Genomic DNA, 13,162 nt, shown 5'->3' on the forward strand with positions numbered 1-13,162 from the left:
GCATGGAATATGATATTTATGAAGGCAAAAGATCTAGATAAATTGAACCAAAAAATTAGAAAGAAATTTATTTATTACAAGGATCCACAGAAAGTCACATTTAACATTTTAATAAAGTTCATAATTGTATCTATGGTTTATTTTTTGACCCACCAGTTTTGAAGAATTAGATTGTTTATTTTCAAATTAATTTTAAATTTGACTTTCCATGGACCCCTGCTAAGTATAATTTTTATTGCATTGTAATCTGAAAAAGTTGCATTTATTTTTTCTGCTTTTCTGCATTGTTTGCAATATTTCTATGCCCTAGTACATAGTCAATATTTGTATATGTACCATATGCTGCTGACAAGAAGGTATATTCCTTTTTATTCCTATTCATTTTTCTCCAGATATGTATTTATTCTAATTTTTCTAGCATTTCATTCAGTTCCCTTACTTCTTATTTTTCAGTTCAATTTATCTAGCTCTTATAAGGAGTCTCCAAATATAGCAAAACACTTATGCCAATTTGTTTCTTCTCCAAGTGAAGTATTCTCCATATCTTTAACTCATCCTCATGTTGCATGGGCTTAAGTCCCTTTGCCATCCTAGTTATCCTTTTTATACTTGTCAGTCTTTCCTAAATTGTGGCTATAACTAAATACTATATGTATCCCCTGAAATTGCAGTATGATACATCTCCATTATGCTATAATTCATAATCACTTCCACCATAATTTTTGAATAGGATGGTGGATAGAAAAATTACTGAATTGAGGGTACAGGGATCAGGAACTCTAGATAGTAGTCCTATCTCTGCCAATAAATAGCAATTTGGTTCAGGATTACCAAATAGCTGAACTTTTATGGGCTTTAGATGTTCCAATTGTAAAATGAGGGGACTGAATTATATGATCTCTAAGGTCTCATTCTTTTCAACTACTACTAAGTTCCTAGTTTAGTTAGAATGAATGAGAGAAACATTCAGTTTTTGATCCTCATTAATTTAATATGGCTACTAGATTATGGCTACAGCATTTTACACAACACTAGATAAATTTGTCCCCCTATCAATTGTGTTAGATAATAGGAACAAAAAATGTATGCGTATAAATTAATATAAAGGTCAATCTTCTTACCCCATCCATTGATCACAAGCACTTCTATTAAAATCAGCCCTCTGGCAATGAAGAATATCATTAAATTTAAATTTCAGGGACTATTGCCATGGAAAGGTCTGCATATGCAGAATGACAGCATAAATGCAAATATCTTTGCCTCAGAGGCACTTTTCTATCATAAGAAGTCATTTTTTCTTATTAATAATTTTCAATTGGTGACAGAGTTATCACTTATCTGGCCAGATTCTTATTGCTATGATTGACATGTTGAGATGTGTGTAAAATTCTGGGAGGAACTAAAATAGGGATAATTTAATAAACTCCACAGCTGCCTTAGAGGTTTCCAGTGACTGGACACTATCTTCCTTACCTATTTTACTGGGAAAATGCTTTTCCCATTCTTCATTGCATCATCACCAAAGATTCTTTCAAAACTAATACTATTGAGGAATAAGCAAAGTTTTAGAGAGCTAAGAAAGTTACATTTAGAATGTAACTTGAAAACTGATCAATTTTCACATCCTTTGATGATAAGGCAGGGTTGCAAGTGAAATACTGGGACAAGTAAGTGGCACATTGGATAGGGTGTTGGACTTGGAATCAAGAAAACAGAAGTTCAGATCTTTCCTTGGACATCTTCTAGTTGTTTGACCCAGAGAAAATTTCAGTTTCAGCTTCTTCATTTGCAAAAATGGAGCCTTTGGTGTAACTCAATAATGAAAAATCCTTTTTTTTTTCCTGTGCTTATTCTTTTGTTATTGTAGTTTCTCTAGGCTCACACAATCAAGATATATGTAAGGGGAGGCTTGAACCTAGTCCTTCCTTTCTCTGAGATCATGTCTCCATATTCTTTATAATCTTATAAGATGAAGACCTGCCAGTATTGGAGTTATATGTAGTATTTTCATAATGGGGATACTATAAACACTGAAAGAAAGATGTACAAAATACTTTGGAAAATTTAAATTGCTATTTGTTTTTCAAGATTCATTCTAATGTGTGCATATTTATTAATAGATTATTTCCATGAACTATTACACTAATAATCATGTTCATTATAAAATGTACACAAACCATAAGTTTAAAAATGATAAGATATATGCATACCCCCACATATATGTTTATAATACTAAATAATATTTAATCCTAGATTCAACAAGTCACTGTATTTTATTGATTGGGAAATAACAGGGTCAGAACTACCATCTTAGGAAAATCATTCTGGCAACTGTGGAAAAGAAAAAAAAAAAGAATTGAGGTAGGGAGCCCAATTGGGAGGCCACTGAAAAGCCTCAGTAAAAAGTTATGAAGATTGTGACTCTGAGGATGGAGATTAGGGGAGGTTTGTGAAAGATATTTCAGAGATAGAAATAGTAAACTTTTTTCACTGGTTATATATGTAGAATGAGAAAGAGTGAGGAGTTGAAGCTGACACCACATGTCAAACTTGGAGAATGAAAGGATGGTGGTTCTCCATCTAGTAATAGGGAGGCCTGGAAGATGAGGTTTTTGTTTGTCTTGTTTGTTGCTTGTTTGTCTGGGAAGGGATTATGGATGGGGCAGAATTAATGTAATGAAATCACTGACAATGATATCAGTCAAGCAACTCAACCAAGCCAACTCACTCAATCCCTCCTAAAATGAAGAAAATGAGGATAGGAAGGAACTGTTACTCATAGGTAATTGTTCTGTCTGAAAAGTCTGGTTCTTCTCATAGTCATGTTAAAGTACCATCTGTCTGTCTGATTGGAGAGGTGATTGAAGAATTCTTTCCAGAATTTCCAGTTAAGAGAGGAACCCAGGCCAGTATTTCCTATCTTCCTGTACTTCTTTGGACTTCTCTTCCCCCACCCACACAACCCCACATTTTTTCAGCTTCTTTTTCATATATTGTCTTTCCCCATTAGATTGTAAGCTCCCTGAGGGTAAGAATTGGGTTTCTTTAATGAGGGTATCCTCCATACTTAGTCCATTGCCTGACACAAATTTGGTCCTTAATGTTATATTGTGGAGAATAGCTGTCTTTCACAGGTGATCATTGTACAATATTTTTGTTACTGTTTATAATGTTTTGCTGGTTCTGCTAATTTCACTCTGCATCAGTTTATGTAGATCTTTCAAGCTCTTTCTAAAATCATCCTGATCATTTCTTATAGCCATTTCTTATAGTATTCCTTCATAATCATAAACCACAAATTGTTCAGTCATTCCTCAATTGATGGACATCCCCTCAATTTCCAATTCTTTGCCATCACAAAAAGCATCTCTAAGTATTTTTTATAAGTAGGTCCTCCCCTCTACCTTTTTTTGTTCTTTTTGGTGATACACAACTAGCAGCATTATTACTGGACCAAAGTGTATGCAGTTTTATAGCCCTTTGGGAACAGTTCCACATTGTCCTCCAGAATGATTGGATCAGATCACAATTCCACCAACAATACATTATTGCCCCCATGTTTGCCACATCCCCTCCAACATTTTGCCCCTTACTTTACTTACTTTGAGAAGTATAACCAACAAAATGAGGTTATTGGTATCAGGGATTTTTTTGTTGTTGTTGTTTTTTGCTTTTGTCCAGATCTATATCATCAGTGTAAGAAAGTCCTCTTTTGGAAATTCTACTGATACAATCAAACAATTTATCTAGAATATATGTCACTCCATTTTATGTGATTGAATAATTAGCACACAAACACCAGTGCTTGGATAACTATAGGTAAATCCTTAGGGATTTTGATATACATGTCATCACATTAGTATGAGTCATTAACTCTTCCAGGTAAGTTTGAAACCTATTCATACCTGCTCAACCAGAGCAATTCTTGTTCATGTTCTATATAGTGCTAAACATGCTGGAGGCATATGGACCATATGCTTTTTGAAATAATCTCTCCTGAGAAGTGGGATTAGATGCCTTACTAAAAGAATGATATTCTTGAACTATGTCAAACCCATCTGGAAAGAAACATTTCTTCTTCTTCTTTTTTTTTGTATAGTCTCATTCATTATTTCTGCAAATATGTATTAAGTATCTTCTGTGTATTCAGTTTTATTTTGCAACAAGGAGGGTTATTTCAAAGAAATATAAAATATAAGCTACCTTTTGAGAAAAGATTGTTAGTCACAACCAGATGGCATCCTGTTCTCCTTAACAAATTTAGAGCTTCTTGTCTTTGGGACAACTAATGCCAACCCTGCTAATGAGCATATACTTCTATCTTTTTCTGGATTTATGTCTCCAAGGTCTATACATTTTTCTCACCTGAGGACCACCCCTTGTCATTCCTTGTATAATAATTTTATATTGCACAATATTAAATTATATAAAGCTAGCCTATACCTGAATGAATATACAAATAAATAGAAAGTTTCCCTCTTGGGAACTACTAAATTCCTTTCTCTTCATGTTCATTTCTTCTTGGTACTTATACATTATTATCCATTTTGGACATCCCCTATTCCTCTTAGCTCTATCTAGTTTTTGTAAACCCTGTTCCTCTCAAAACCATCTGTTTCCCCTTTTTCCTACTCTAATGGTATCACAAAGAAATCATGCAGCTTAATCTATTATCTATATTTTACTGTTTTATATGATATGAAAAATATTTTCTAAAATATAATATAGTTTTTCTTCTCTTGACTTTAAGCTGGCTATTTTGGGCTTTTTCTTAGATTCTGGGACATAAATAAGTATTACTTCACATCTGCCTATAAGAAGTGATCATCTGAATTGAAAATGTGTTAGCTTTATTATCATCATCCCTAATGTACTTCTTAATTAATTTGCCAATACTGTGCATTCAAAATGTGATACTTTGCTTTCAGAGTGTGAGTTTTTGACATGAAGCGAGAAGGGTAATGATTGGGAGACAAGGGGATTTTCTATAATAGTGTTTTAAATTTTGGAATAATTACTCCATGCTCAGTTCTCTATATCTGTCCATCTAATGTTCCCTAGGTGGCTTTTAAAGAACACTGTATTCAGCCTCAGATTGTCAGATTCTAAACCAAGTACTTCTGTTAAACAACCTCAGGGTGAAGATTAAAGGTAATGTTGCACAAGTTGCATAATCACTTAAGGTCTCCTTATCCTCATCTATAAAATGGGAAGGTTGAAGCAGATGCTCTCTAAAATTATTTCGAGTTTTAAGATATGTGACCCTATACCAGGGACAACGTTGTCTAGTTGCTAACCTATTTTTGCTACTTCCCCCCATACTCTGAGTGTCCCATTTACCTTGGCTCATCTAAGGACAGACTAAGGCAGAGCTGTCAAACAAATAAATAGATCCCTAAGGCAACATATTAACTTATAAAAACACAAGTTAGCATTATCTATATTGTTTTATATTTTTATTTATTTTACTAACATTTTTCAATTTTAATATGGTTCAAGTAGGTATACCTTATTGAGAATTTTGCTGGCCACCATTATTTCTGTGAATTTGATACTTCTAAATTAAGGGGTTCCATTTTCTCTCAGATATCTTCTTGTGACTTCCTCTGCCAGTTTGGTCTATAATTGTTTTCACATGTCACTTCAACATTATTACACAATGTTAAATTGAAGTTGGTTGATCACTAGTGACATGGAAGACAAACTGTCTTATTTTAGTGGTTCAACCATCAATTAGATTTGAGTGATTATTGCTGGGACAACCATAGTATAGTATATACATTTATGTATTTATTTTTTTAAACCCTTACCTTCTGTCCTAGAATCAATACTATGTTTTGGTTCCAAGGGAGAAGAGTGGTAAGGTCTAGGCAATGGTGGGGGTTAAGTGACTTGCCCAAGGTCACACAGCTAGGAAGTATCCAAGGCCAGATTTGAACCAAGGACCTCCCATCTCTAGACCTGACTCTCCATCCACTGAACCACCCAACTGTCCCCTAGCATATTCATTCAAACGGAGGACATGTTGTAGGAAGTTTCCATGTTGGTTTGGTTGAAAAGAAATACTATCTAAGCAAATATCCTGGACCACTGGAAAATAGATCTATGTTTTGCTCATAATAGGTGTTCATTCATTCATTTATTTGTTATTAAAATTTAGAATCAAATGCAGTACATACCTATAGTGCCAGGTACATAGTAAGCTGAGCATGTTGTATTTATGAACCTTTAGAGTCCTAAGCTAAAACAAGCTCAGTTGATCCCACTAACTGCAATATCAATGTGGTAGACATCCATGAGTAAAGGCCACCAAACAGACACACTAATGAGGGGAGAAATGACTCAGAAAACAACACAGATGAAAATTCTCATGACAATTAGCATTTAAATCTGGTCCAAGAGTGGTTGCTCTTGTTCTTACCTGGGCACAAGATAGGGATATCAAATCCCAAAAAAGGTCTTTATATGATACTGACTCCTGTAAAAGATCAAAGCAAGTTCACATCTATATATTTTCTCTTCTTAAATGATTCCTTAACTAGTTCAACTTCATTTTCCCATCTAGATTATTTCAGTAGCAGCCTAATTCATTTCCTTTAGCTGGGTTTATATCTTTCTAATGTATTATTCAAATTAATATTCCTAAAGCATAGTTATGGATTACTTCAAGGAGAAAAGAGAAATTCCTCCATTTGATGTTTAAAGTTCTTCACAATCTAGCTCTAATCTACCTTTTCAAGCTGATTACATACTATTTTCCCTCATGTGGTCTATGCTCTAGCTTAATTGGTTTGTTTTCTGTTCTCTGCATGCAAAATTCTATCTCTTGCCTTTCTTTGCTTCTTTGTCTATATAATACTTAACTAGTATATTCCCTGTTTCTGGAATGCTCCCCCTTTTCTATCCCATCTAATGGAACCTCTAGATAGTATCATAGATCTGCTCATGTGCCACTTTCTAAAGGAGTTACTTCCCTATTCTCATAATCTCCCCCCCCCATTACTTTGGATTTTTTTGAATATGTGGGTAAACTGCTATTTCTTTTGTATGTGTATATTTTGGTGATGAAAAAAGGCAAGAAAAAATATGTGTAAGAAAAAATGATAAAATCTGTGTGGGAAGGAATACAACTTGTCAGACAAAGAAATGTTGAAAAGAGAGTCTGTTCTGAAAAACTGAGAGAAAAATATCCCTCAAATAATTACACTATGAGAACCTCTTTGAAGTCAGAGTACAGATTGAATTGAAGATGACTGCATTTGATTGTTGTACATCAACGCATTTGCATGTAACTTTTATCAGATTTTGTTAGTTCTCAAAGTGTAAATAATTTAACCATTTAGGTAATTTGAGAATCTTAAATGAAGATTTTAGTGATCATAAATGATAGGTGAATTTTTGAGTTTCACATCACAAATTAGAGATGTGTCACTGCTTGTGAGGAGAATCTGGCTTGAGATGTTAAAGAGTAGAAGATAAAAAGGAAACAGATATAGTATCAGGCAATGAAATAGCACAGGAGAAATCAGAAATAGAATGCACAGGAGGTGATAAAAGTAACTGTTTAACAGAAGACAAGACAGGAATGATCAAGCATTTGTGTAAGCTGACAGAAGATTTTAGCTGTTTCTCTGCAAACTACATTGAGTGCACTGAGATATTGTTTGACTAAGAGAAGATTGGGTGAAAAAAGGCAGAATTGTTCTCTGTCAGAATTTTCTTCTACTTGTGTTCATTCTGAAAGAGCAGAAACTTCTCTGTGGTTTGGTTCAGTTCCTTTTTACTGCCTTTCCATATTTGAAAGGGTGAAGTGGAGGAGAGGAAGACAGAGTTTGCATCTGCTTTGCTGTGAGAAGAAAAATGGCTGTGGTGAGAACTGTTTGTTCAAAGCATTATTACCTGTTACCTTCAAGAGCTAACTGGGAAAAGACTCAAATTCACTATTGCTATTTCTTGCTTAGTAGTGAGAAATTTTCCAGAACAGATTTATGACAGTGTAGGATGGGAATAAGTGAGTCAGATGAGAAAGAGAGAAGGGGAGAGAGAGAGAGAGAGAGAGAGAGAGAGAGAGAGAGAGAGAGAGAGAGAGAGACAGAGACAGAGTGACAGAGAGAGACAGAGAGAGACAGAGAGACAAAGAGAGAGAATGGAGTGCAATTACATCTATGAGCCATAGTGACTGCATTGTTAGGTCTAGCATACATAAATACATATGTGTGTATTTGATGTACATATAGCTTTATTGATATAGATATATCTTTAAATCTTTCATTTAGACTTTTTGGTAGATGGACACAATTCAATTTAAAGACATTGGAGGAAGCCTGAGATTATGATTCAGTTTGACTAGACCCATGTTACTGTTATGGTTTAAGGCATCACTGGCAAGTATTGGCAGAGTGCAGAGCCAGAACTTGGGGAGCTGCTATGTTCCCCCTCTTTCCAGCACTTGAGGACATTTTTGAGTGCTCCACCCCTCTGTCCATCTGCCCAAAGCAAGCACTCCCTCTACTCTTTGAGGTAATGGTGGGGGCAGGAGGGCTCACAGGCAACTTGAAATTACAGTCTGGGCATGAGAACAAGTAAAACTTAGGCAGTGCTGGTCCAAGGTTTCATAAAGATTGCTATATATTAAAATATTTTTCCTTCCACCCTATCATAATTCTATTGATATACTGTGAAGAGAGAATTAGACTCTTTTATTTATTTTTAATGTAATCAATCAGCAACCAAGAATTTGAATTTGAAGTGCCCCTACTTAGTACTTGTTATGTTACTAGGTAAGGGAGCTCACAAATCACTTACTAGAATGACCACAAGCACTGTCTGTGCTAGGCGAATTGGGAGGCCGGATTGGTTCCCATGAAGTGAGAAAGGGACAGGAAGTGACATGGAAAAAAGGATATAAAAGAGGAGATTGAGAAGATTGAGGTGAGCTTCCTTGACTCTTCTTAGAGGACTCTCACTCTTGGTTGGTGCTTTGCTGGGACACTCTCTTCAGTGTAAGCTCTGGTGAGATTCTTGGTGGTCATAACCTCTTGTGCTCTGATGATTCTCAGTGGACTTTTCAGCCTCTCCTGACTCTTTGGATTTCAGCTTCCTAATTACGACTTTGGGTTCTGGTGAGACTCACTTTTGGACATAGACATACATTTGTGGTCTAGGATTTAGGATATTTGTAGCTAAGTGATTTTTTCCTTCCTCTTTCCTATATTTCACATCTCTACCCAGTTGTAAATAAATGCTGCTTACAGTTATTTTGACTGGAGAAGTTAATTATTTTTATAAAGGTGACCATAATTCAATTTTTTTCCTTCTTATATTTATCAAATCCATTTCTATCCTTAAATCTGTTTAGTCAAACCAATTCTAAATCTTAAAAAATACACACATCTAGAAATTTATTATGTGGTCTCACCAGTATCATTTCTTTTGCCTGTTGATTTCACCAAATTGCTTTTCTATGTATATATTTTTTTCTTTTAGCAATCTACTCATTGGGTTGTATGAGGTAATCAGTTAAGACTAGGACCTTTGGTATGAGCACTTGAGCTCTTTTGGGGGACTGCTTTCCTCCTTTAGTGTACACATGCCACCCTGCTCTCACCTGTGGCTCTAAGAAACTGTTGCATATACAGCAGCCACACCCACTATCTCAGTAAACAGGCTTAACTAGATTAAGGGTAACCAACATGCCTCAGAACCATCAGTGAATGAGGGGGTGTCTCCCCCAGGAATATGAAAACTTCCTCTGGTGAAAGGAACAGATGAGAAAAAAAATTTATTTCCATGGCTGTGAAAGTGGCAGAGGTGGACACTGTGAAGGGTTTAGAACTTGGTTAGATATTTAGGAAGCCAAAATCATTTACTACATCCAGAGCAATAACTAGATACTATTGTCTTAATTCTTGCCATGCCAGTGGATGTTGATGATCTGGGAAGAAAGAGGGAGGCAAACCTGACTACTTTGTGTGACTGCCAAACATAAATACAATTCATGCACAAATTGACACAAAGTACCATAATGTCACTGATTCTCTTTGAAAATTAAAGATGAACAACAACCTCCTCACTATTCATGACATCTTTATAAAATCTATGGTTTTTGCTTGTGTTTTCTATATTAGGTGCTATTTAATTACATAATTGTCTAGAAATGACATTTAATATTTCTGATGTTTTACATTTATTTTTCTGTTCTCATACATTATTTTCTACATAATGATACAAAATATTTTGAGAAATCTATCTATATATATTTATGTATATTTTCATTAATATTTCCATTTAGAAGATAAAAGAAGTCTTTCACATTTAATTGGCCAAAAACTTAGGGTCTATATATTTTTTTATTTCTTTAAGCTTATCCAGCTATGACAGAGGAACGTTAAAGTCTTCTCTAATTATTGTTATTATTCTTTTGATTCATTTAGCTTTTTCCTTCATAAATTTAGCTGCTGTGCCATTTAATAAAAATTCATGTGATATTAATATTGTTTTCTTACCTATAATAACATTCAACAAAATAATTTCTTTTTTTATAAACTATCATTTTTGCCATTTGAGTCATCTGATACATAGTAAATTTTGACTCTCATTATCATTTGGTATATGATATTTATCATATATGTGTTTCTTCTATGGACCAAATTGTTAGGTTTTTAATTTCATTGGATTATTTAATCCATTCACAAGTATAGTATTAAGAATATTAAGATGGTACTATTTTCATTCTTTTATATTGATTTTAATTTTTCTTTTAAGTAAGTATTTTGTTGCTACAAATAGTTTCATGTACAGTATTTTGAGGTTTTCCTGCTGCCAGTCTCTTTTGGCTTTTAAAGTAATTTTCCATTTGTCCTCCTCCTTTTTCTTTTCCCTTTCAAATATGGTTAGCATATTTTCTAATTCCTGAGATTAATTTTTTTCTTCTTTTTTCTCTTTGTCCTTTATGAAGGAACAGTTTTTGGAATATCAAAATAGAACTACCTCCTCTAGCCTATTCTTATTTTCTTTTGTGATGTGAAAATTAAATTGAATTGTCCCCTGATTATAACAATGAAATTAATTAACTCTCCCTTGATTGGGAAGATTAAATTATAACCCCTGACTATTTTTAGATTTAATCACCAAATGTATAAACACCTTACTTAGAGTAATGGGAAGATCTGCCCATTTTTTTATATTTAATCACCAAATGTGTAAACACGCTATTTCACACATTAAGTGGGAGGTCTGTGACCCAAACTGTGAAATAGTGGGTGATGAATCAAAATCAACTGATTGCCCCTGGGCAGTCCTAAAAGCAAAAGTGACAACTGTGATTGGTAGAAATAAAAATTAGGGGAAATGATGCAAAAGAGAGTGCCTTTAAAAGGGAGTGACAACTGTCTGAGTGTAGTTTGATTTGGAACTTTCACTTGGAGTGGAACCTCCTGTGAGAGAGAGTTCTACTGGGAGTTCTACTGGTAGTTTGACTTGGAGTGGAGGCCAATAAAGAATCTACTGACTGGACTGACATGTGGTGAGTGGAAAGCTCACTTAACTGTTGATTTTTTTCTGAAGAGATTGGCCTTAGGCTTCTTGAGAGACTTCCTCAGGTCTTAGACTTTGCTGAGGCCAGCTAAAAAGTAACTTTCCCTGCCCAGGAAGGGCTGAGATTAAATTACTTAGTGCTTAGGCTAGATATCTAACCCTATTCTCTCTCTGTTTTCCTACTTTATTCTTCTCTATATTTTGTAAATAAATTATAAAATAGATCTCTTTGGAATTAATTAAATTCCTGGCAACTACTCTTAAACAATCAAGTCTAACCCTTTTAAAAATAACCCTCCCCCCACCCCCTTACAGTGGCTATCATCCCCTCTTCCCTTTGGTTCCTGTCATTCCTACTCTTAGAAATATAAATTAAAGTAGGAAGCAATGTTGACTGGAAAGCAGTGCCAGGTTGTGGGAGTCACTATGTTTCTTTAATCATGTTGTGTAGTACTTCCTCCTGTTTATGGCATTATTGACTACTATTCCCAGAGTCAGATTATTCCCCTTATTTTGACTTGGCTTCCACTCTCTCTACTTATCACCTTAAGGACTGGCAGGCAGTGAGAATCCCTAACCATACCACATCATCAGTGTTTTTTTTTTCCTGTTCCTTTACCATATTTAAAGAAGAAAAGTGATAAATTAAAGAGCACTAAGAGGAGTACAAACCCTGAGATGTTTGAGATGGACTTAGAGTTTATTCTTTTTGATGATTTTTTGAGGAAAAGAAAATATTTACCCGGAAGAAGACAAGATTTTAAGGGGTGGGGAAGGGCATGATAACTGCATCCAAATATTTAAAAGATTGTCAAATGATATTGTAATTCGACTTAGTCTGTTTGATATTTGACTAAAGGAAAAATTCCCTAAAAATTGAAGATACTTGGATAATGAATAGTATACCTTAGGAAATAATAGAATCTCTCTCTTTAAGGATTTTTATGAAGAAGCTGTATGATAACTTGTTGAGTATTTGTGGAGTTTATTTCTAGTCAAGGTATAGTTTAGATGAGATGACCTATAAGGTCCCTGCCAATTTTAGAAGACACAAAATGCCTCCTAAGGGTTTCAGAGAAAGACTTGAGGATTGAAAGCTTTCAGCACACCAATCCCAAACCCTTCATGACTTTTCAGCTTTGGTCTATTAAAAAATGGTTGGGGCATATGGAAGGATGCTGTCTTAGGAATAAATGGATGCCATTTTGGAACTTATACTGAAAAAGCAGCTATATGTGGCTGAAGAGTAGGTAGGTACAGAAATACATATTCAAATTGGTAACACGTAAACTATTACCAGTAATTTTGAGTATAGTATTTCAAGTACTCTTGATATTAGTTTATAATAAAATTGCAATCAAACACTTAAATAATCAGGTTATCTGGAACTCCTGGAAGAGAAATTAGCAGAGACTTTTAGTCAATTATTGCACTGATTTGAAAAGCAGAAGTTAATATTACAATGACTTTCAGCATTAGACATTACAACTGATCTATATGCTGATGCCAAGGAGTTTGAGACCCCCAATTCTTTCAAAACTGGCAACTCTCATATTACTTGATTAGAAAATTTCCATTTGAATCTTATTTCCCTAAAGTGTTCTGACCACTTGAACCTCATTTGAAT

This window comes from Monodelphis domestica, chromosome 8, assembly GCF_027887165.1.
Source record: "Monodelphis domestica isolate mMonDom1 chromosome 8, mMonDom1.pri, whole genome shotgun sequence".
NCBI classification, from domain to species: Eukaryota; Metazoa; Chordata; class Mammalia; order Didelphimorphia; family Didelphidae; genus Monodelphis; species Monodelphis domestica.